This window comes from Rana temporaria, chromosome 1, assembly GCF_905171775.1.
Source record: "Rana temporaria chromosome 1, aRanTem1.1, whole genome shotgun sequence".
Classification (NCBI taxonomy): Eukaryota; Metazoa; Chordata; class Amphibia; order Anura; family Ranidae; genus Rana; species Rana temporaria.
Genome location: NC_053489.1, coordinates 294,654,366 through 294,677,857, shown reverse-complemented (window position 1 = coordinate 294,677,857; position 23,492 = coordinate 294,654,366). Strand labels below are relative to the sequence as shown.

The window sequence follows — 23,492 nt, the reverse complement described above, 5'->3', positions numbered from 1 at the left end:
TTGTAAACCAGCCTTAGCTCTCGCAGCCCTGTCTAAAGCAATGGAGGCCTGGACAGGTGAGATGGACTCTGTGTCGTCTCTGAAGACTTGGCCAGAAGCATTCCAGTCCAAGAACTAAAGATGGCTTCAGTTTTTTTGGGGGAGGCCTCCCTTGACCTTATTCGCTTAGTGGCTCGGGTCATGCTCTCCTCCGTTACGTCCAAGCGTGCCCTGTGGCTACACCCTTGGGTGGCTGACCCTGCCTCTAAACAGGCATGGTGCAAGATACACTTTTTGGGTTCTTCCCTCTTCGGGAATAAATTGGACAGCGCTATTACCCGGGCTACAGGGGGTGAGTCAGGGTTCCTTCCCCAGGATCTTCGTCCCTATGGACAAAGGAACTTTTTTCCCAAGCAGGATCAAGATCGGGCAAGAGAGGCTCGTCGATACAGACCTGGGCGTGATTTCAGGAAGAACTGGAGAAGAAACCAGTCCTCTGGTCAGAAACCTGCTAAAAGCCCTTCCTTCGGCGGATGTGAGGCCCCTAAGTCCTTTTGATGTAGAGCCGGCCCAGACGGAAAGAGTCGGGGCTCGTCTCTTTCAAATCAGGCATGTCTGGGCAGCCTCGATAAAAGATTTTTGGTCCGTCAAGACTGTATCTACAGGTCATTCTTGGACATTCGTCAATCCACCTATTCGTCAGTTTATTCCCACAACCATGCCCTGCTCAGAGGAAAAAAGACCTCCTGTCATACACAAGCTCCCTTGTGGCTCAAGGTGCCGCTATACACGTCCCAACGGCCGAGATGTTCCAAGGGATGTATACACCTCTTTTTCTGGTTCTAAAAAAGTCAGGTTCCTGGAGACCAGTGATAGATCTGACACATCTAAACACCTTTATCAAGAAGGAGAAATTCAAAATGGAGTCGCTACTCACGATCCGTCAAGCAGTTCAGCCAGGCGACTGGCTTGTGGCCATAGACCTGAAAGACGCCTACTTTCATGTGCCTATAGCGGTGGAGTTCCAAAAGTATCTTCGGTTTGCGGTAGGCAGTATTCACCTCCAGTTTACTTGTCTCCCGTTCGGGATCACAACATCGCCACGGGTATTCTCGAAACTCTTACTGGCCGTCGTAGCCTTGATCAGAACCAGAGGCATTCGTCTTCATCACTACTTGGACGACCTGCTGCTGCTGTCACAAAGCAAGGAGCAACTGTTGACGCACCGGGACCTGGTCATATCCACTCTGACCGAGTTTGGTTGGCTACTAAACAAAGAGAAGAGTCACCTAGTACCGACACAATCTCTAATTTTTCTTGGTGCCCAATTCAACACAACTCTGAGTACCATCTCATTGCCTCTGGAGAAAATCCCAGTAGTTCGCGACAGAATCCGTTGTGCTCTAGAGTCTCCTTTTCTAAAAGCCTCACAATGCCTCAACATAATAGGCACCATGGTCTCCGCGGCTTCTATGGTGAGATGGGCACAGTGGAAGTTGTGGCCCCTCCAGAAGGGTTTTCTCCAGCAGTGGGATCCAAAATCACAAGACCAAATGATTCGGATAACATCACATATGCGGGAAAGTCTTTCTTGGTGGCTACTACGGAAAAACCTCCTCAATTGCCATTCTCTAGCCCCTGTTTCTTGGATCACGATCATGTCGGATGCCAGCAACACAGGTTGGGGGGCTCTCTACCTGAAGGAAGTAGCCCAAGGGAAGTGGGACTTTCCATCCCGGAAGGTCATATCCAACGTTCTGGAACTTCGCGCAGCCTTTTGTTCCCTACAAGCCTTCCTTCACCTGATAAAAGGATCTTCAGTCCTCCTAAGGATGGACAATACGTCAGCAGTATCGTACATCAAGAGACAGGGTGGCACTCGCAGTCTGTCTCTATTGAAGGAGGTGAATCCAATCATGTCCTTGGCACAGACACACTTGAGGGATTTGACAGCTGTATATCTCCCCGGAGCTCAGAATCTACAGGCAGATTTCCTCTCGAGAACATCTCTCGACAACAACGAGTGGTCTCTCCACAACGAGGTTTTCAGTTGGATCCTGTCACTGGATTTTTCACCAGAAGTAGATCTGTTTGCATCCCCATGCAATTTCAAGCTTGAGAAGTATTTCACCAGATGCCGCTGTCCCCAGGCCTTCGGGGTAGACGCCCTAACGGATCAGTGGAGGTTCCGCAAGGCTTATGCCTTTCCTCCAATTCCGGTCATCCTCCGGTTCCTATCGAGACTCAGGTGGGAGGAGGCCGAGGTAGTGGCGATAGTTCCATACTGGCCCAACAGGCCGTGGTTTCCATTACTGTACTGTACAGTTGAGTTTCCGGGATCCAGTTCCGCTCCAATCCAGAGCAGATCTCCTATTGCAAGGATCGACCCCTCATCCATGTCCAACCCATCTGCATCTGATGGCCTGGTTCTTGAAAGGGGAAGGCTGGAAGCTTTAGGGTGTCCAAGCGGAGCCATTTCTACTTTATTAAATGCTAGAAGACCAAGTACCAACAGAATCTACCAAATAATATGGTCAAAATTCTCAGACTACACCTCCTCCATGGATGGTTCTCCTAGTGATCCCAGAATTCAAGACATTCTAGGTTTTCTCCAGATGGGTCTTGATCTACCTCTATCCGTTAGCTCATTAAGAGTCCAAGTTTCAGCTATCTCCGCATTCACAGGGATATCCTGGGCTACTTACACTCTTGTTAGACAATTTTTCAGAGGAGCTATGAGACTGAGACCTCTAAGGAAACCGAGATTCTCCAAGTGGGATCTCCCTCTAGTCTTGGACTTTTTTTCAGACTTTCAAAACTCAGACCAACAATCAATCAAGGATCTTTCTCTCAAAGTAGTCTTCCTCATAGCCATAACATCAGCTAAGAGGGTTTCAGAAATTGGCTCATTAGGATGTAAAGAGCCTTTCCTTACGTTCTTTCCGGACCATGTTGTTTTGATCCCTATTCTAGGTTCTAAACCAAAAGTGTCATCGGTCTTTCACGAGAACCAGGAGATCATCCTTCCCACCTTTCGGTCTTCTGAGGACTCTGATGCTCATCCTTTGGATGTCGGGAAAGTATTGAAGCAGTATCTGGAAGCTACAGCATCTTTTCGTCAATCCGATCACCGATTTGTTTCCTTTCACGGGAAGAACAAAGTAATGTGTGCTTCCTCTAGAACTATTGCAGCATGGATTGTACAGGCCATCCAAGGGGCTTATAAAGCGAAAGGTTTGGCTCCTCCGGAAGCGGTAACCGCCCATTCTACTCGGAGCGTGGCCACGTCGTGGGCGGCTGCCCGACACGTTTCTCCAGAAGTAATCTGCAAAGCGGCCTCTTGGTCGTCGTTAAATACATTTATGAAGCACTACTGCGTAGAACCGGCATCTTTATCGTCGGTTAATTTTGGTCTACATGTTCTATCTGTTGACAATGTCAATTAAAACGTTTTCTTTAACCAGCAATTGCCCACCCGGTGTGTATGGCTAGTTATTTCCCACACGTAGGCTGCCATGGAGTCTGTCAGGAAAAAGGAAAATTTATATGAAATACTTACCGTAATTTTCCTTTCCATGGCAGCAGGAGTTCCCTCCCCTTTGCTGGAGTAGGCTATATTACGGAACACAGTCTATTGGGAGAAGCAAAACTTTATGGGAGTAGGGTCCTATGAGGTATGAGAGGCAGGATTAACCCACACGTAGGCTGCCATGGAGTCCATCAGGAAAGGAAAATTACCGTAAGTATTTCATATAAATTTTCCTTTTTCTTGTTTTGTGGTGTGCTGTCTTAAAAAAAAAAAATTGCGTCTGTTTTTTGTGTGTCAAGGTACTCTGCCAGACAATTTGAAATGAATCAACACACAATAACACATTAACATACATCCATTACTTATAGTTACATAGTTAATCGGGTTGAATAAAAAAACAAGTCCTAGTTCAACCAATAGAAAAAAATGAATTAAAAAAATTAATGCAATTTTTTGTTAAAAAAACAAAAAATTAAAGCAATGCAGTTTTAACAGTCCTTACACTTTTTTGGGATAATTTTATTTTTATTTTTTTATTGTTTTTAGCACATTGAGACATGTTTGCAGAAAATGTTACATTTAATAAATATGCGCAAAACAATTATTGGTTATTGTATGAGTTATCATATGAATTAATACTTTAAAATATTACTTTTTTATATGGAAATCCTGCATATCAGTTCCTGCCCTTAGGGGAGTCCAACGTGTCTATCTCATGCATACACACAGGCCAATAATAGGGGAAGCCAATTAATATGCAGGTATTTTTTTTTGTTTAATTGTCAGATGAAACACAGAAACATAGAGAGAATGCATTCATCAAAAAAGTGGATTCTCAGCGAGAACTGAACATAAAAGGGTGCTGCAGGTCAAGAGTGTTAACCTCTTATTAATAAATGCTGCATTTAATAAATAAGAGCAAAACAATTACTGGTTATTATGTGAATTATTAGTTTTAGGGGATACTTTTATATATAATTCTGGTGCAGATGAAGTTCGAAGAGCCTAAAGGCCCGTACACACGATACAAAAATCAGATGGAAAAATTTGTAAGACGAAGTGTCTGCGGATTTTCGTATTGTTAGTACGGTGCTTTCGACAGTCGATTTCGCTTTTTTGTCACACAAAAGCTGGATATGCAAACTATAAAAAAAAAATTTGGATGTGAACTCAACGTCCAATTTTTATTTTATTAGTACAGTTTTCGTACAAAAAAAAAATCATAAGAGCAAGATTACGCATGCTCAGAAACGAAAGAATATATATAAAACTATTCAACACCTGTCTTACGAAATTTTTCGTATTGTGAGTAACCTCTTCACTTTCGACATGAGACTAGCATACCACAAAAAACAGACGTTCGGTCATCTGAAAATCTAAGCGAGTGTACGAGGCTTAGCACAATACAACTATTCACATCAGTTACTTCTCTTAGATAAGCACACAGTCCAGTGTCCCTACTGCATACACATATAAGCCAATATTAGGGGGAGACAATTATTTCACCAGTGTTTTTTTTTTATTGTCAGATAAAAAAAACATAAACACACTCAAAATGTATAAATCTAACAAAGAGTGTGTTCCCAGTGAGAAATGAACTCAAAAGAGTGTTGCACGGCAAGAGTGCTAACCTCTTATTAATAAATGCTACATTAATAAAAAAAAATCTGCAATATAAAAAAATACAAAGCAGTGTTCAGCCATCATACGGAATAGGAAAACTAGTAGAAAAATAAACTAATTATCTTTCTGTTAGCTGTAGTTTTACATGATTCTTTTTAAAATAAATCAATTAATTTAAAAAATGTATTGTGTTTAATAATTTTTAATAATTTAATAATTATGTTCTTCATAATTTGCACAAATTATTTTGAATTTTCAGCAGAACAATGCCACTAAAATAGATATTTTTTAAGAAAAAATAAAATAAATTTTATGAACAATTATGATGTTTGCAGTTGCCATTCTTTGTAAATTGCCCTACACTGTTGGAAAATTAGCATATTATCTGTAGCAAATCAAATTAAGCAATCAGTTTTGATAGGAAGCATTGTGTAAATGTTTTTTGTTCAAGTCTCAGTTTCTCTAAAATGTTTTCTGGTTACAGTTAATTTAATTCTGAATGTTTAGATTTTAACTTACTGTATTTTTTTTAAATAAAATTCCCTTTACAAGCATTACAATTAGATTTGCCAATGAACAGAAAGAGTTTCATGGACCTACCTCGCAATGGATGGAGCTGCACTTCGGTACTGGATACTGAAACAGTTTTCTCTCTCTTAATCTTTTGTGCATGAATCTTATGACTATCACGGGTTCAACTTCTAAGTAACCCTTTGATTTATTTTAATTAGCATGAAAGCTGGAATGATCAGTTCCTTTTATTCTCATCCTTCAAGAATCCAGGCACCCGCTGAGTAACTCTCATGAAACAAATCTGCAACTTTGTGAGTAAGAATGGTCACTACATAAAATGGTCATCAGATGAATTTTGTCTCTTGGCTTGTGTTTTTGTTTTATCACTTATTATCATTTATTTATCATTTGTTTTTTTCATTTATTACCTAAAAAAGCTGTCACACATACAAAGGTGGCATTCTATCCAGTACTATCAACAGGGCTTTTTTTCAGGGGGAACTTGGGGGAACTCAGTTCCACCACCTCTGGCTCAGACTCTTTGGTGACCACTCACCACAATCACTTGTAAACACAAAACAAGTGACAGCTCTGCACTCTGTGTGTAACCCCCTGAACTCTGCATTCTGTATGTAATGCAATCCTGGTATTTATTGCCCCTTAAGACCCTTCTACTGTTTGTGAAATCTGAACGGGATCGTGGTTGAGTTCCTGCACCTATTTTCTGAGAAAAAAAGCTCTGAATATCAATATGGTGAATGGGACAAGTCCACTCCCTTTATTGACTTTCCACTGAGATTTCTTTTGACATGTTTTTCACAATTAAAAATGTACAGTGCATCCGGAAAGTTTTCACAGCGCTTCACTTTCCGCAATTTGTTCTGTTTCAGCCTTATTTTAAAATGGATTAAAGGGGTTGTAAATGTACCTTTACAACCCCTTAAAAATTCATTATTTTCCTCAAAATTCAACAAATAATACCCCATAATGACAACATGAAATACGTTTGTTTGAAATCTTTGCAAATTTATAAAAAAAAAAATCACATGTACATAAGTATTCACAGCCTTTGACATGACACTCAAAATTGAGCTCAGGTGCATCCTGTTTCCATTGATCCTCCTTGAGATGTTTCTACAACTTGATTGGAGTCCACCTGTGGTAAATTCGGTTGATTGGACATGATTTAGAAAGGCACACACCTATCTACATAAGGTCCCACAGTTAACAGTGCATGTCAGAGCACAAACCAAGCCATGAAGTCCAAGGAATTGTCTGTAGACCTCCGAGACAGGATTGTATCAAGAAACAGATCTAGGGAAGGGTACAGAAAAATGTCTGCAGCATTGAAGGTCCCAGTGAACACAGTGGCCTCCATCATCCATAAATCGAGAAAGCTTGGAACCACCAGGACTCTTCCTAGAACGGGCCGCCTGGCCAAACTGAGCGATTGGGGGAGAAGGGCCTTAGTCAGGGAGGTGACCAAGATCCTGATGGTCACTCTGACAGAGCTCCAGTGTTTCTCTGTGGAGAGAGGGGAACCTTCCAGAGGAACAACCATCTCTGCAGCACTCAAACCTGTATGGTAGAGTGGCCAGATGGAAGCCACTCCTCAGTAAAAGGCACATGAAAGCCCACCTGGAGTTTGCCAAAAGGCATCTAAAGGACTCTCAGACTATTAGAAACAAAATTCTATGGTCTGATTAAACATAGATTAAACTCTTTTGCCTGAATGGCAAGCTTTATGTCTGGAGGAAACCAGGCACCGCTTATCACCTGCCCAATACCACCCCTAAAGTGAAGCATGGTGGTGGCAGCATCATGCTGTGTTTTTTTCAGCGGCAGGACTGGGAGACTACTCAGGATCGAGGGGAAGATGAATGCAGCAATGTACAGAGACATCCTTGATGAAAACCTGCTACAGAACGCTCTGGGCCTCAGACTGGGGCAAAGGTTCAGCTTCAACAGGACAACGACCCTAAGCACACAGCCAAGATAACAAAGGAGTGACAATGAGACAACTCTGTGAATGTCTTTGAGTGGCATAGTGAGAGCCCAGACTTAAACCCGATTGAACATCTCTTGAGAGATCTGAAGATGGCTGTGCACCGACGCTCCCCATCCAACCTGAAGGAGCTTGAGAGGTCCTGCAAAGAAGAATGGGAGGAACTGGAGAAAAATAGGTGTCAAGCTTGTAGCATCATACTCAAAAAGACATGAGACTGTAATTGGTGCCAAAAGGTGCTTCAACAAAGTATTTAGCAAAGGTTGTGAATACATATGTAGATGTGATTTTTATTTATTTTTTTAGAAATTTCCAAAGATTTCAAACTTTCTTGTGGAGCACCCTAGGTGCCTTGAATAGCACCTAGTTATCCTGGTTACTGGCTCTGACTGACCCCCTTTGTGCTTTTAAATGGGCACATCCCTCTGGTGGACATTTCCACAAGTCAATAATGACACGTAGATGGGTGAAGGGCAGGCTAGAACTGGTGATCATGCAAGCTAGTTGCTATTTGCATGTTAGAGCCCCCTGGCACTTGGGGTACCTGAAGAGCTCTACAAGATAGGAGGTGTCTCCAGTTAGGCCCAAATTACATGGATCATATATGGGGAAGTAGTCTGGAGTGATTAATCGTGGGAATCTGCAACCAATAACAGAGCCTGAAGATTGTAATACTCACTATTAAAAAGTCTCAATCGCGCATGTATGCTACAGACTTATATATAAGATTAAAGCAGTTGTAACCCTGAAAATAATTGCTTCTGTTTCGTTAAAGCATGATCTAACTTGTGTAATTTGTCCCATTCTATGTTGTAAAATACCTGGTGGATGCTGCCTCTTCCTATGTCCCCCTATGTGTACTGACCACAGTAATCATGGCTGCTGATCTGTGATACGTCCCTCTGTCATCCCGCTGTGTGGTCAGTGTCTCCCCCTCCCTCCCTGCCTGTCAGTTCAGTCATCTGTCTTGTGAGAGTTGATCTCCTCCCCACTCCTCCCCTTCCCTCATGTCACTATTCCACTGTGGCTGTAAAGAAATGCATATAAATTACTTCCCCCCCTGTTTCATGATGACATTAATTACAGTATGCCAGTTTTTAAAATATAATTCTAAATACCTTTTTGCACAGTGCTGCTATGTGATCACGTGACCTCCCTTTGCTGGCTGGCATATGTCAGAGGGGAATCTCAGCCCCTTCCACTGGTCTCCTTAGTGGCATTGTGCAAGAAGGTATTTAACCACTTCCATACAGGGCACTTATACACCTTCCCGCCCAGACCAATTTTTAGCTTTCAGCGCTGTTGCAATTTGAATGACAATAGCGCGGTCATGCTACACTGTACCCAAACTAAATTTTTATAATTTTGTACCCACAAATAGAGCTTTCTTTTGGTGGTATTTGATCACCTCTGGGATATTTCTTTTCTACAAAAAAAAAAAAAAATACCGAAAATTTAGAAAAAAAAACTTTTTTTTTGTTTCTGTTATAAAACATTGTAAATAAGTACGTTTTCTCCTTCACTGATGGGCACTGATGGTATTGCACTGACAGGCACTGATAAGGCGGCACTGATGGGCACTGATGAGGTGGCACTGATGTGATGGCATTGATGGGCACTAATATGCGGCACTGATGGGCGGCACGGATGGGCACTGATAGGTGGCACGGATAGGCGGCATGGATGGGCTTGGATAGGCGGCACGGATGGGCACATATAGGTGGCACAGATAGGTGGCACGGCTGGGCATGGATAGGCGGCACGGATGGGCACGGATAGGCGGCATGGATGGGCACGGATAGGCGGCACGGATGGGCACTGATAGGCGGCATGGATGGGCACTGATAGGCAGCATGGATGGGCACTAATAGGTGGCACGGATGGGCATAGATGGGCACTATCATATGTGTTGTACTAATGGATGCCAATCAGTGCCAAACAATGCCTGCCAATCAGTGATGCCCATTGTGGGCACTGACTGTCATCCATTGCGGCACTGATTGGCATCCATTTTTTGTGTCCTCCTCATCCCTGGTGGTCTAGGGTGGCAAACTTTTTTTTCTTTTTTTTTTATCCCTGGTGGTCTAGTAGGCATCCCTGGTGGTCCAGTGGGCATCCCTGGTGGTCCAGTGGGCATCCTCGGGGGGGGGGGCTGTGCTGATAATCGATCAGCACAACCCCCCCCCCCCTGTCACAGGAGCAGCTGATCGGCTCTCCTCTACTCGCATCTGACAGACGCGAGCGAGGAAAAGCCGATTACCGGCTTTTCCTATTTACATCGTGATCAGCCGTGATTGGACACGGCTGATCACGTGGTAAAGAGTCTCCGTGAGAGACTCTTTACCTTGATCGGTGTTGCGGGGTGTCAGACTGACACCCTGCAACAACGATCGCCGCGATGCGCGTTATCGCTTTTTACATTCTTTTCATATTTAATATATCTCTGTGACACCCCTGTGTCCTTATTTCACTTACTGTACACACTCACAACCCTCTGACTGCTCTCATAGTCCCATAGGATGTGGGAGCCTTTTGGTGGGCGTTCAATTTTTTTTTGGGGGGGGGGGCAGCATTTTATTCTTGGACCCAGGCAGCACAATGTCTTGGGCCAGCAATGCTCCGCCGTAATCAAGCCTCTTACTAGATGGTCGTGATCCCCAATTACAGAGATCAAATACACAAGAGAGATAATGGACCCCTCCAGGTGTCAATGGGATCAGTATGGTCCACTGGGTTTCAACATATGATATTCAATACCAACGCCACAACTTTGGATCCAACTCAGACAGCCATAGTGGAAAAGGTACATAGGGCCAGATTCACGTAGGTGAGCGGCGGCGTAACGTATCGTAGATACGTTACACCGCTGTAAGTTTTCATCGCAAGTGCCTGATTCACAGAGCACTTGCAATGAAAACCTACGCCGGCGGCCTCCGGCGCAAGGCGGGCCAATTCAAATGGGCGTGTGCCATTTAAATTAGGCGCGCTCCCACGCCGGACCTACTGCGCATGCTCAGTTTCGAAATTCCCGTCGTGCTTTGCGCGCCGTGACGTAATTTTTTCGAACGGCAATGCGCGTAGCGTACTTCCGTATTCCCGGACGTGTTACGCAAACGACGTTAAATTTTAAATTTCGACGCGGGAACGACGGCCATACTTTAAACAGCAATACGATTGCTGAGTAAAGTTAGGGCAGGTCAAACGACGACTAACTTTGCGACGGGAAACTAGACTAGCAGCGACGTAGCGAACGCGAAAATCCGTCGGGAATCGCCGTAACTCCTAATTTGCATACCCGACGCTGGTTTACGACGCAAACTCCCCCCAGCGGCGGCCGCGGTATTGCATCCTAAGATCCGACAGTGTAAAACAATTACACCTGTCGGATCTTATGGATATCTATGCGTAACTGATTCTATGAATCAGTCGCATAGATAGAAACAGAGATACGACGGCGTATCAGGAGATACGCCGTCGTATCTCTTTGGTGAATCTGGCCCTCAGGCCCTACATAACGTGAATACTAATGGTACACATTTATTGTTAAAACACCACAAGGTACTCACATGATTCAGGACAATAAATAGCATTCAAACCACATGGAGCCTCACTGAAAGCCAGCATTAGCGGGCTTGAAAGACATCACACGTACATGGTCCCACCCAACTAGTTTGGCTTTACAGCCCGTCCCTAGTGGAACAGGAGCATGCTATTCCAAATATCAACGCTCCTGTTCCCCTGACGACGCGCTGTGACACGAAACTAGTTATTTATGGCAAGTAGCAGCTCCCAATTTCTCTTACGGCAGGTTTTTATTTTTTGCGCTATAAACAAAAATAGAGTGACAATTTTGAAAAAAAAGCAATATTTTTTTCTTTTTGCTATAATAAATATCCCCCAAAAATATATATAAAAACATTTTTTTTGCTCCGTTTAGGCAGATATGTATTCTTCTACATATTTTTGGTAAAAAAAAATCACAATACGCGTTTATTGATTGGTTTGTGCAAAAGTTATAGCATCTACAAAATAGGGGATAGTTTTATGGAATTTTTATAAAAAAAAAATTTTTTACTGTTTTTTTTATCGTAACTGCAACATTATGGCGGACACATTGGACACTTTTAGTGCTATTTTGGGATCATTGTCATTTATACAGTGATCAGTGCTATACAAATGCACTGATTACTGTGTAAATAACACTGGCAGTGAAGGGGTTAAGTGTGTCCTATGGAGTGATTCTAACTGTGTGGGGGCTGGGCTACGAGTGACATGACAGTGATCACTTCTCCCGATGAGAGGGAGCAGATGATCACTGTCCTGTCACAAGGCAGAACAGGGGGATGCCTTGTTTACACAGGCATCCCCCCGTTCTGCAGCTCCATGATACGATCGCGGGACACCGGCGGACATCGAGTCTGTGGGTCTTGCGGGCGCGGTCACGGAGCTCGCGGCAGGGGTGCGCCCGCACAACATTCTGCCTGCCCATACACAGTTTGAACCACCCGTCTGAGATTCAAACCGTGCATTGCCTGCCTTAATCTTGAGTGGATTATCACCAGGACCCACCGTGACACTTATGCACTGAATATTATTGTGACTAATATGCACTGCATGAAAAATGCAGAATGGCGAATGTATCCTAATAGTTTTCACTGGGCTGATCCTTTGCTTGCATCCCTTTACACACAGTATCATATATAAAATTCCGCAGGCACAGCTTCCAAGAAGAAACCACATATTTTCAGTCAGGCTGATCTTTATTCACATGATGGTCATGAGTTTACAGCTTGCACTCATTCATATGGAAAATCTAGTGTTGAGTTAAATGCTGCCATTCAAAAATAATGACAATTAAAATTGCGAGGGTATAAACATAGTCAAACAAATGTCTATCCAGACCCTTAAAACATTGTTACCAGTCACTAAATGTAAGTGATGGACTATAGAAGAAAAAAAGGATACAATATTATATGCTTGACTGCTAGGCCCACCCAAAACTCATCTGAAATTGGTGGATTCAATCATATATAGCACCCCCAAGCGTTGCTAGAGTTATGCTGCGTACACATGGTTGGAATTTCCGACAACAAATGTCCGATGTGAGCTTGTTGTCGGAATATCTGACCGTGTGTATGCTCCATCGGACATTTGCTGTTGAAATTTCCGACAACAAATGTTTGAGAGCTGGTTATCAATTTTTCCGACAACAAAAGTTCTTGTTGGAAATTCCGATCGTCTGTAGCCAATTCCGACCCACCGAAATCCTGGGCATGCTCGGAATCAATTTGATGCATGCTCGGAATCATTGAACTTCATTTTTCTCGGCTCGTCGTAGTGTTGTACGTCACCGCGTTCTTGACGTTCAGAATTTCCGACAACATTTATGTGACAGTGTGTATGCAAGACAAGTTTGAGCGAACAATCCGTCGGAAAAAAATCCACGGTTTTGATGTCGGAATGTCCGATCGTGTGCATTAGTGTAGGTACATTTTCAGGCTTGCTGGCAGCCAAGTCTGTGTGTTGTTCTGGGTCGGATGAGAGACTCAGGTAGGCTTAAAAGATTGAATGTTATTCTTTTCGGTCCCTTGAGAGTAGCTCCCCAGTCTGGGGGGGGGGGGGGGGGGGTAAGGCCAGGACCGTCTTTAATGTTGATTGGACCCTGGGCAAAACATTTCTTGCCCCCCCATGCAATTTTGCACTCCACCTGCTCTGAGACACACAATAAATATCAGCTAGACTTAAAATCAGTTTACTGTATCAAATCAGGCAGTGATTGCGATTGGTTGCCAGAGGACTGACACAAACGCATCAACGCACATATTCTTCCAATATAAGCGTTATTTGACACATTCTGTATTATAACCTCTTGTTTGTACAAATTATACAGAAAACAATAAAAATTATGGAAAGAAAATAATAAAAAAGTTTTGACACTACATAGAATGGTATATAAAAAAAAAAAAAAAAAAATGTTTTATTTACTACGATTTTACATGCATTTGGGTCACATTCATGTGCGTTCTTGTACATGCAAAAAAAAAAGGAAAAATGCATCAGGCTGTATTTTTATTTATTTTTTCTAAATACACATGAAAGCACCGCAATGGAGGCTGAAAGAAATACGTTTATTTTTTCTCGCATATGCATTCGCACTGATTTAAGAAAAAAAAAAAGGATTTCTTGTTAAAAAAAACGCATCAACGCACATATTCTTCCAATAAGTGTTATTTGACACATTCTCATAATAACAGATTACAGTTTGAACAAATTATACAGAAAACAATAAAAATGATGGAAAAAAAATAATAAAAAAAGTTTTAAATACGATTTAAAAAACACGGAGAGTGGAAAGACGAATGGTGTAAAGCTGAGCCGGGGGGGGGGGGGGGGGGCTTCTACAATTACTATAACCCTCATTAAGTCAGAATTAAACCCTACCTCAGGATTCGAAGGCTGTATTTTCGCGCTAGCCAGCAGAGAGGGGGCGGGACCAGGAACTCCACTCGGAACATAGTGGCTGTAGTTAGAGCTAGTGATCAGAGTGGGTGCGTCAGTGGAGCTCCCGGCCCCCCCCCCGGACCTCTGTATTCCTCAGCCAGTATAGAGGGGGCGGGGCCGGGAGCTCCACTGACGCACCCACTCTGATCACTGCTCTAACTACAGCCACTCTGTTCTGAGCATACAGGCTACATGGGGCGGGGTCAGCACGTCTGTGGAGCTCCCGGTCCCACCCCCTCACTGCTGGGTATACAGCCTCCCGTGTCCTCTGTGCAATCTGCAAAGTCAGCGTCGGGACCCCAATTCACAGGTAGCGCAGGGCCCCCTACAAAGATTGGGCCCAGGGCAAGTGCCCCATTTGACCTGTGCTAAAGACGGCCCTGGGTAAGGCCTGGGCTTACGTTCGGAAGGGACCCTTCTTCATAACACACAGAGGGATCCTAACCAAGAGGAACAGCAGGAGGACACTGCCGGGCAAATCTCCAAACCTTGACCCCTGCATTATGTATGTTACCCAAACCGGACCCCTCTACTATTTATGTTGCCCAACCTGGACCCCTGTACTATGTATGTTACCTAACCTGAACCCCTGCACTATGTATGTGTAGCGCCCCCTTGCTTTCAGCATGGGCACTACGCTTTAATTTAGTGGGGAACGGGAGAGTTACCTTGCTCCCATTCAATGTTTGTCTAAATTTGATGATCTCTGTCATTCTGGAAGTTCCACTGGGTCAGACTGTGGTCAGGGAGTGCAGCCCTGGCCGGCAGCTGGCGCTAGAGGGGTTCTGGCAGAACAGATCTTCTCCCAGCAGCCAATTAGAGGAAAACTTTACGCGGGGTCCCGGTTCCATCTCAAGTGGGCGGAGCCACCCTCCCCTGCGTGTGACGTGCAGAGAATTTCACGCCAAACGGGGAGTAGGAACGCCCAATTTTGCTCCAAGGGGGCAGAGTCACTACTTCCCTCGAAAGGCACGGATCGCTACCGGAGAGATGTCCGGAACTTCTGAGACCCCAGTTGCCCTGAGGCGCCCTGTGACTGTTCCCAGGCTGTTCTCTGAGCCTATGGAGACTGGAACATCCGTGACGGATACGGGCGTTCGGCTGTCCACGGCGGGACAGTTTATTTTGCTGTCTGACGAGGGGACGGAGATGTTGGGCCTCCGGTGCCCCAGATGTGAGGAGCTGGCCGTCCGCCTATTGCCCTTTGCCAGGCACCCCTGTTCGCCACAATGCCAGTGGCGGGACCCCCGTGGGACTACCGCGTGGACAGATCTTCTGGAGCCGTCACCGCGGAGGTGGAGGCCTCATGGCCCGGAGGTTTCTCCCGCTGAGGGGAGCGCAAACCCCGTCGGCCTGTCGGATGATGAGAGCACGCTCAAGAAAGTTCCCCTGCCGGCTGCCTGGATTGTTGGCTCCCAGGAGGTAAGCCCGCCGGGCGAAAGGGAACCGTTGAGTGAGTTTGTGGCCTGTGTGGCCTGCGTACAAGCCAAGACCACCTGCGAGGCCGTCCCAGTCGGCGCGGCCTCTGTTCGGTACACGTCCATTGATGGAAGGCCTGTCCAACCCATTGACTGGGGCAAATTGAGGAAACTCATTCGGCCTGACGGGGCCGCAGCTTCAGCTAGAGACAGGGCCTACCTTCCCTCTGAGGCCGAGGATTCATCAGAGCTTGACCGCTGGTCGGAGGGTATTCACACGGACGATGGTGACCTCCCTGACCATTTGTTTGAATCCCGATTCCCGGAGCAGCAGGGCTTTGGGGAATGTCGGGTCCCGGGAAGAAGAAGAAGAAGAGGAAGGAAAAAGAAGCTCCCCGTTTGGGATGCATCCAGCGGCCCATGTTTGCCATGAGGAGCGGGTGAGCCTATCGTGTGCTATGTGTTCCTTCGTTGGCTAGGCTCACTGTTCCTCCAGCCCGGGACATGTTTCTCCATCTGGGAGGCTGATGCTCCTGTTACCCCTGTTACCCGGGCCCTGGGTGTGATCAGGCAACCTGTCATGGTCGGGCATTTATTAAAAAAAAAAAAAGGGAAGTTATGGACAAGTATGCCCCACTCCAGTTAACATTTTTTTTTCTTTTCCTGGACTCCCCCTTTTCCCCCTTACTTCTCCAGAACCACAAGAACTCTTGGGAGGGTTTGGGTTCAGCCAGTTAGAGTGGGGACTTGGTCAACTTTCCTATAGCAGTTTCAGAACATTTCACCAGGAGAAAGAGCTGTGTTTTTTTTTTCTCCCCTTCCATTTTTGTGTCACATCCCTTTGCTGTTATTTTTGGCATCCTTGGATTTGTGACTGTTGCAGTACCAGCGCGCTGACCATTAGGGGCAGCGTTCTGCATCGTTCATCATAAAATAATACTGTTATGTTTTATTTGTATGATTCTTGCATAGAGTAATCTTCCACAGCACTTGTTAGCTTAGAGCTCTTTGGGGGAGGAGACTTCGCGTTCAGGCTTGAGCATGCAGTCTCAATCCAAACCTCAGAGATTGTAAATAATAGGAGAGATATTGTATTTTCTGTATGTGTTTTTTTTGCTTGTGTTTTTTTTTCTCCTATGCAGGACTGTTTTGAACCCACCTGTTGTCGATTACTGCGGAGAATGGGCAGATAGTCAGCAGGGTTGTGTATGTCGTATGTCTTAGGCCGTTTTAAGAATATTATTACAATGTGTGAATTCTGTCCTTTCTTCTTTTGCTTCTTTTTTCCTATTTTTTTTTTAGCAGGTATCAGGTCAGCATTCGGGCTCGAATGCTTTAGGACACTGGGGACAGTGTCATTTCAAGTGGGGGGAGTATGTAGCGCCCCCTTGCATTCAGCATGGGCACTACGCTTTAATTTAGTGGGGAACGGGAGAGTTACCTTGCTCCCATTCAATGTTTGTCTAAATTTGATCATCTCTGTCATTCTGGAAGTTCCACTGGGTCAGACTGTGGTCAGGGAGTGCAGTGCCACCCCTGACCGGCAGCTGGCGCTAGAGGGGTTCTGGCAGAACATATCTTCTCCCAGCAGCCAATTAGAGGATGTTTTCCCTCGCGGGGCATGCTGGGGGAGGGTATATCTGTGAGGGAGGTCATGTGTCGAAAACATTCCTCGGGGTCCCCGTTCCAGGTGCGGTACCCACCTTCAGGGTACGCACATCCATGGACCCCGCCGGCATGGCCCACCTGGTCAGAACTGAACTTTGCAGCGAACCTCTTCCTGATGAGAGAAGGGACCCCAGTGCTCCACTGGGTTCCGAGGCCTATTGAAAGGATCCTAGTTTGGGATCGGGTGTCCGGACCACTGACAGGTATGCTTGCTGTCATCCGGGGACCATTTGCAAAAGAAGTTTACTGGGAGGATTCTCTGTCCTTATTTACTTAAGTCCTCTATTGAAATTGGCCTGTGGCGGGGGCCCTAGAGACAGGTCTGTGTGAGAGACCTGTTCCTCCCAGTACTATTCAGAGTGACGCTCCGGCTGCCAGGCCTATTATAGAGGTCTGTCCGGGGGCACTTTACCCACTCCGAGCAGAGTGGCAACGTGTATACATTTATTTTAATGCAGAGCAGTGTATTGCTCAGTTCTATATCCAGGCCTGATACCGCATGGTTCTATTTCTTCCTTCATCAACCTTGACCTTCATAATGTATGTTGATGTTGGCCGTGTTTGGCCTGGACAATAAAGCATTGAAAACTCTTGTTTGGATGTCTGGACCTCCACTCACTGTTGCTATTCTCACAGTTACACCCTTAGACACTGCCAGGGTAACTTAGTAGGCCGGTCCCAAATCATTTAGCGGCTCCTCCGGGGGTATCGCTACATATGTTACCCAATCCAGAACCCTGTACTATATATGTTACCAAACCTGGACCCCTGCACTAAGTATGTTACCCAACCTGGACCCATAGTTGTTACCCAACTCGGAACCCCTGTACTATGTATGTTGCCCAACTCGGACAGGGCCGGATTAACAATGGGGCTGATGGAGCTGCAGCTCCAGGCCCCTTTCTCAAGATAGGCCCATTTGCCAAAAAAAAAAAAAAAAGATCGAATTTGGGGGGTTGTAGCTCGATGACCAGAGGTCACAGAAACCCCACATTTGGGGGTAGGCATGGGAAGAGCTACCCCACAACTGGTTAAAATATGGGACGGCTATCATTTATGGTTCCGGAGATACGGGTCTGCTTGCACAGCCTGTCAAAAGCTACATTCAGAGAGGCCAATATAAATACAAGCTGACACACTACAGCAGACTGATAGGATCACAGGGCTTATAATAATTATTTGTATATTACTCATGGTAATTAACCCCTTGCCACCCAGGCCAATTCTGACACTTCTCTACTACATGTAAAAATCATCATTTGTTTTTTGCTAGAAAATTACTCTATGGTGGTCTTTGCACTTTTTATGTTGCAGGGTACAGAGCTGCACGATTCTGGCTAAAATGAGAATTGCAATTTTTTTGCTTAGAAGATAGATCACGATTCTCTCATGATTGTTGTGGCGTAACATCATCTTTCACATTAAAACAAACAAAAAAAAAATGGGCTAACTTCACTGTTTTGTTTTTATGGTTTTTATTATTCATTGAAGTGGGAAAATGCAGTGTGACATAAAATATTGCAGCAATGGCCATTGTATTCCCTAGAGTCTCTGCTAAAATATATATAATGTTTGGCAGTTCCAAGTAATTTTCTAGCAAATAATATTGCTTTCTAACTTAAGAAATAAGCGTTGGACTTTAAATGGTTAAATTTAGTTACAATGTTAGTTAGTTACAATGTTTAATTTTGTTTACAAACTTCGCAGACTGCTCAGATTTGTTCTTTACACACAGAAGTGTATCCCTTTGATCTAAGAAGGAAGTGTCAGTTACAATGTTTCCTGTTAAAAACTTGGCAGACTGCCCAGATATTTTTTTTGACAGCTGAAAGTCTCTCCACTTGTTATATGAAAGAATCAGCAAACTCTGCATTGAAGATCGTCAGGGGGGTTGAATCGAGATTTTTTTAACGATTAATTGTGCAGCTCTAGCACGGTATTTGCGCAGCAATTTTTCAAACATGTTTTTTTGGAAAAAAATGTTTCATTCATTAAAAAAACAGTTAGTTAGTTAAGTTAGCACAATTTTTTTTGGTATCCTAAGCGATGCTTTACATTTTTTTAGGTTACATGTTTAGAGTTACAGAGGAGGTCTAGTACTAGAATTATTGTTCTCGCTCTAACGATCGTGGCCTATGTAACTTGTGTGTATCTGGCTCCGATACTACCAGTGCCTACCCAGCCACTGACTAGTATCTCTCCCCAGCCTGTCCCCACACACTCTCTCACCTGCTGACCTGTGGATGGGGGAATCACTCCTGCAGTGTTATTGTGTTCTGCCAGTGCGTACAATGATCAGTGTTGCTAACTTTAGCTGGCAGCACTGATTGTTTTAAGAAAAAAAAAACAGGCTGGTTGTACTCAAGTTGATTAATAGATTGACTTGTGTAAAACCAGCTAGCCCATACATAGATTGACTATGGCTGGTCTCTGCATAATTGGCGTAATTTCAATCCATGTATGACCCGCTTAACCACTACTCAGTCCCTAAACATTCTTCCACTCCTGTACATAGTGCTCACTGTCATACTCTCCACACTCCTCTCCTGTACATAGTGCCCACTGTCATACTCTCCACACTCCTCTCCTATACATAGCGCCCACTGTCATACCCTTCACACTCCTCTCCTGTACATAGTGCCTGCTGTCATACACTTCTCTCCTGTACTTAGTGCCCACTGTCGCACCCTCCACACTCCTCTCCTGTACATACTGCTCACTGTCATACCCTCCACACTCCTCTCCTATACATAGAGCCCACTATCATACCGTCTACATTCCTCTCCTGTACATACTGCCCACTGTCATACCCTCCACACTCCTCTCCTGTACATACTGCCCCATCATACCCTCCACACTTCTCTCTGGTACGTACTACCCTCTGTCATACCCCCTCACTCTTCCTGTACATACTGCCCATTGTCATACCCTTCACACTCCTCTCCTGTACATAGTGCTTTTTTCCGTACCCTTAGTACTTCTCTCCTCTACATAGTGCCCACTGTTAGACCCTCCACATTCCTCTCCCTCACCTGCACATACTTCCCACTTATATACCGTCCATACTCCTCCCCTATGTCGCTTACCCACAAAAACAGTTCTTTAAAATTATACTGAATATCCTCAATGTTACCAGCTCTAGAATGGACACACTTTTGTTAGTTCAACTAAAGGAAATATCAGTTCTCATATTTGTTCTGCCCCATTATTAGTACTCATTTAATTTTGTGATTACTACTATGATGTATAGAGGAACATCGGGGATCTCAGGTACTCTAAATATAGCACTTATATAAAAAAGTGGCCCTGAAAATATTTTTTAAATGTTGGCAACTGTGCACTTAGGCACTGCCCAAGGGCCACCGTCCACCGGGTCAGTAGGGGGCCCCATGAGAGGCTCCTGGGATCCTGTGATAATAAAGCGGTAGTAAACTTTCCTGACATTACTACTTTTTAGAGGCCCTGGGGTAGGTTATGCCACAACGTACAAGTATGCACAGCATATTAGCACATTAGTGTACACTTCAATTTTCAGACTGAGCCCTCCAGTGCTGCGATGAATCAGGCGGGGCCCGGGCACTTCCATCTTCACCCGGTCTTCCTTCTGGGTTCTGTGCCTTTGGTCACTTGCCTCGGCTGGGCTGCGTTCATGTCATTCCCACGCATTTATTTATTATTTATTACACCCCATTCACACCTCCGCGACAAAACGCCCGACACCGGCCGCTCGTGCCGCTGGAGGGGAGAATTCCCATTGCTGTCTATGAGATGGTTCACATCTCATAGACGCCGTACACCTGCGGCATGAAAAAAAGTCCCGGACCCTTTTTTTCAGGCAGCATTGGCGTTCGGCCATACAAAGCAATAGGAAGGATTTGTAAAAAAAAAGTTACACTATTCGCGGCAAAATACGCCGCGTACGCGGCATTACTTGCCGCGGAGGTGTGAATGCAGCCTAAAAGGCCCCACCAAAATCCTCAGCACCAGGCCCATGATGTTCTTAATCTGGCCCTGAACTCGGACCCCTATACTATGTATGTTTCTCAACCTCGACCCCTGTACTATGTGTGTTACCCAACCCAAACCCCTTTACCGTGAATGTTACCAAACTGGACCCCTGTGCTATGTATGTTTCACAACCTTGACAACTATACTATGTAAGTTACCCAACCCCGTCCCCTGTACAATGTACCCACCCTGTACAACCACTTTTACCTACAGGTAAACCTAGATTAAGGCTTACCTGTAGATGCTGGAATGCTGGAAATATCTCCTCTATTAACAATAGAGATGTGCACCAATGTCTACAGCGCATACGCACTTTAGAAACGGCGATCGTGCCCTTTCTAAAGGAGGTCATGCCATGACTGGCGGCTCCCGTGCACATGCGTGGGAGTAACGTAATTGCGGCTTCGGCCAATCACAGCACCGTAGCCGCGATACCCAGAAGTAACTCCGGGACAACATGTCGCCGGCCAGTGCTATGTATCGGGCACCGCAGCGGGGGCTTCGATCCCAGGTGAGTATTACATAATGAGCTAGTATGCTATGCATACTAGCTCATTATGCCTTTGTCTTGCAGGTGTTAGTATTTTATTTTTTTTCAAAAGTGGGTTTACAAACATAACATTTTCTAATTCAATTTTCTTTAGATTTAAAGCGGAGCTCCACCCTAAAGTGGAACTTCTGCTTATCGGAACAGGCATTTGCACCCACTTCCGGGAACACACTGCGGGGACCTGAGGGTAGTGCGTAACCCCCCCCCTTCCCAGAACACATCAGGGGACCAGTGAGGATGGCGCAGCACGTCTCGCGCATGTGCAGTAGGGAATTGGGCAGTGAAGCCACAACGCTTCACTTCCTGATTCCCTCACCGAGGATGGCGATGGGGGCAGCAGAGAGATGAGCGATTGCTCGTCTTCTGCTGCCGACGTTGCTGGACCCCAGGACAGGTAAGTGTCCATTTATTAAAATTCAGCAGCTGCAATATTTGTAGCTGCTGGCTTTTAATATTTTTTTTTTTACGGCGGAGCTTCGCTTTAACTTCAACTATGTAGTGTAAGAGTCTGCCTGATTGCATATAAACTGAAAGTGTTTAGGTATGACCTCGGATTACGAGCATAATCCGTTCCAGGAGAAAGCGAGTTTCCCCATAGAAATCAATGGAAATTAAAATAATTTGTTCTGCACTGACTTCAATGGCATGCAATACTGCATGCGGCCAGAGGTGGGGGGGCACCGGAGAGCCTCGGAAACGGCCAGAAAGGCCCGAGAACACTTTGGCTGAACTCGGCAAACCGCAGAAAGACTCAGTTCCCGAGGTTTGCCAAGGTCAGCCGCGCTGTCCTCGGGCCTTTCCGTGCATTTCTACTCTGCTCGGCTCTGGCGCCTGCCCACCTCAGGCCAAACGTGGTACTGCACACCGCTTTGGCCTGAATCCTGCTTGTTCTGCGAGACAACACTCGCAAACCGAGTTAGGATTTTTTTAAATACAGTGTTTGTATTGCGAAACGCTTGTTAACTGCGTTACTCACAATCCGAGGTTCCACTATGTATGGTTTTGATAAATCTAAAGGAAAGTTGTACAAGAAAATTGTATAATGTATGGCCAGCCTTAGCCCTACTCTAACAGACTTCTAGCTTCCCGGGCCGCTCCTTAACAACCAGCTATATATAGTGATTGTAAAAAAAAAAAAAACTCAAATTGCAAAACGCGGCAAAATCGTGGTAAAAACGCAGTGCTTGCGTTTTGGATGCCGGTCCATTGATATCTATTACATGCAAAGCGCTGCATTTTGCAGGAAAAAAAGTCCCGGACCCTTTCCAAAAACGCAGAGGTACAGAAAATGCATTGATGTGTTCCATAGGAACCCATGTTAATAAAATTCCAAAATGCAAAAAGCATCAAAAAACGCATTAGCGTGAATCAAGCCTTAGGCCTGGTTCACACCTATGCAGGTTGCAGTTTTCATACTCCAGGTGCATTTTGCGTTTTTCAATACACATTTTTGATCCATTGAAGTCTACGGAACCAAAAACCAGAAATAAGTGCCTGGCCCTTTCCGTAAAATGCACAGGTGTGAACGTGACCCGTAGGAAACCATGTTAAATGGACAGTAGTGTGTTTCTACAAAACTGAAAACCAACTAAAAAAAATGCATAGGTGTAAACTGAGCCAGTTCACACCACATGCCGCCCAGTGCGTTTTTTTTTTCTATATCAAAAATAATAATAGGTTATATGGGTTCGAATGGCA

The 23,492-nt window shown here is 44.9% G+C and overlaps 1 protein-coding gene across 1 annotated transcript in view; it reads right to left on the bottom strand.

The window, feature by feature from the left end:
• MLANA (melan-A) overlaps positions 1–5,830 on the bottom strand; it is a 31,500-nt gene extending 25,670 nt beyond the window's left edge. The window contains exon 1 of the mRNA XM_040357556.1: positions 5,732–5,830. The gene's annotated coding sequence lies outside the window, so the exon portion shown is untranslated. The remainder of the gene's footprint in view (positions 1–5,731) is intronic.
• Positions 5,831–23,492: the final 17,662 nt, after the last annotated feature.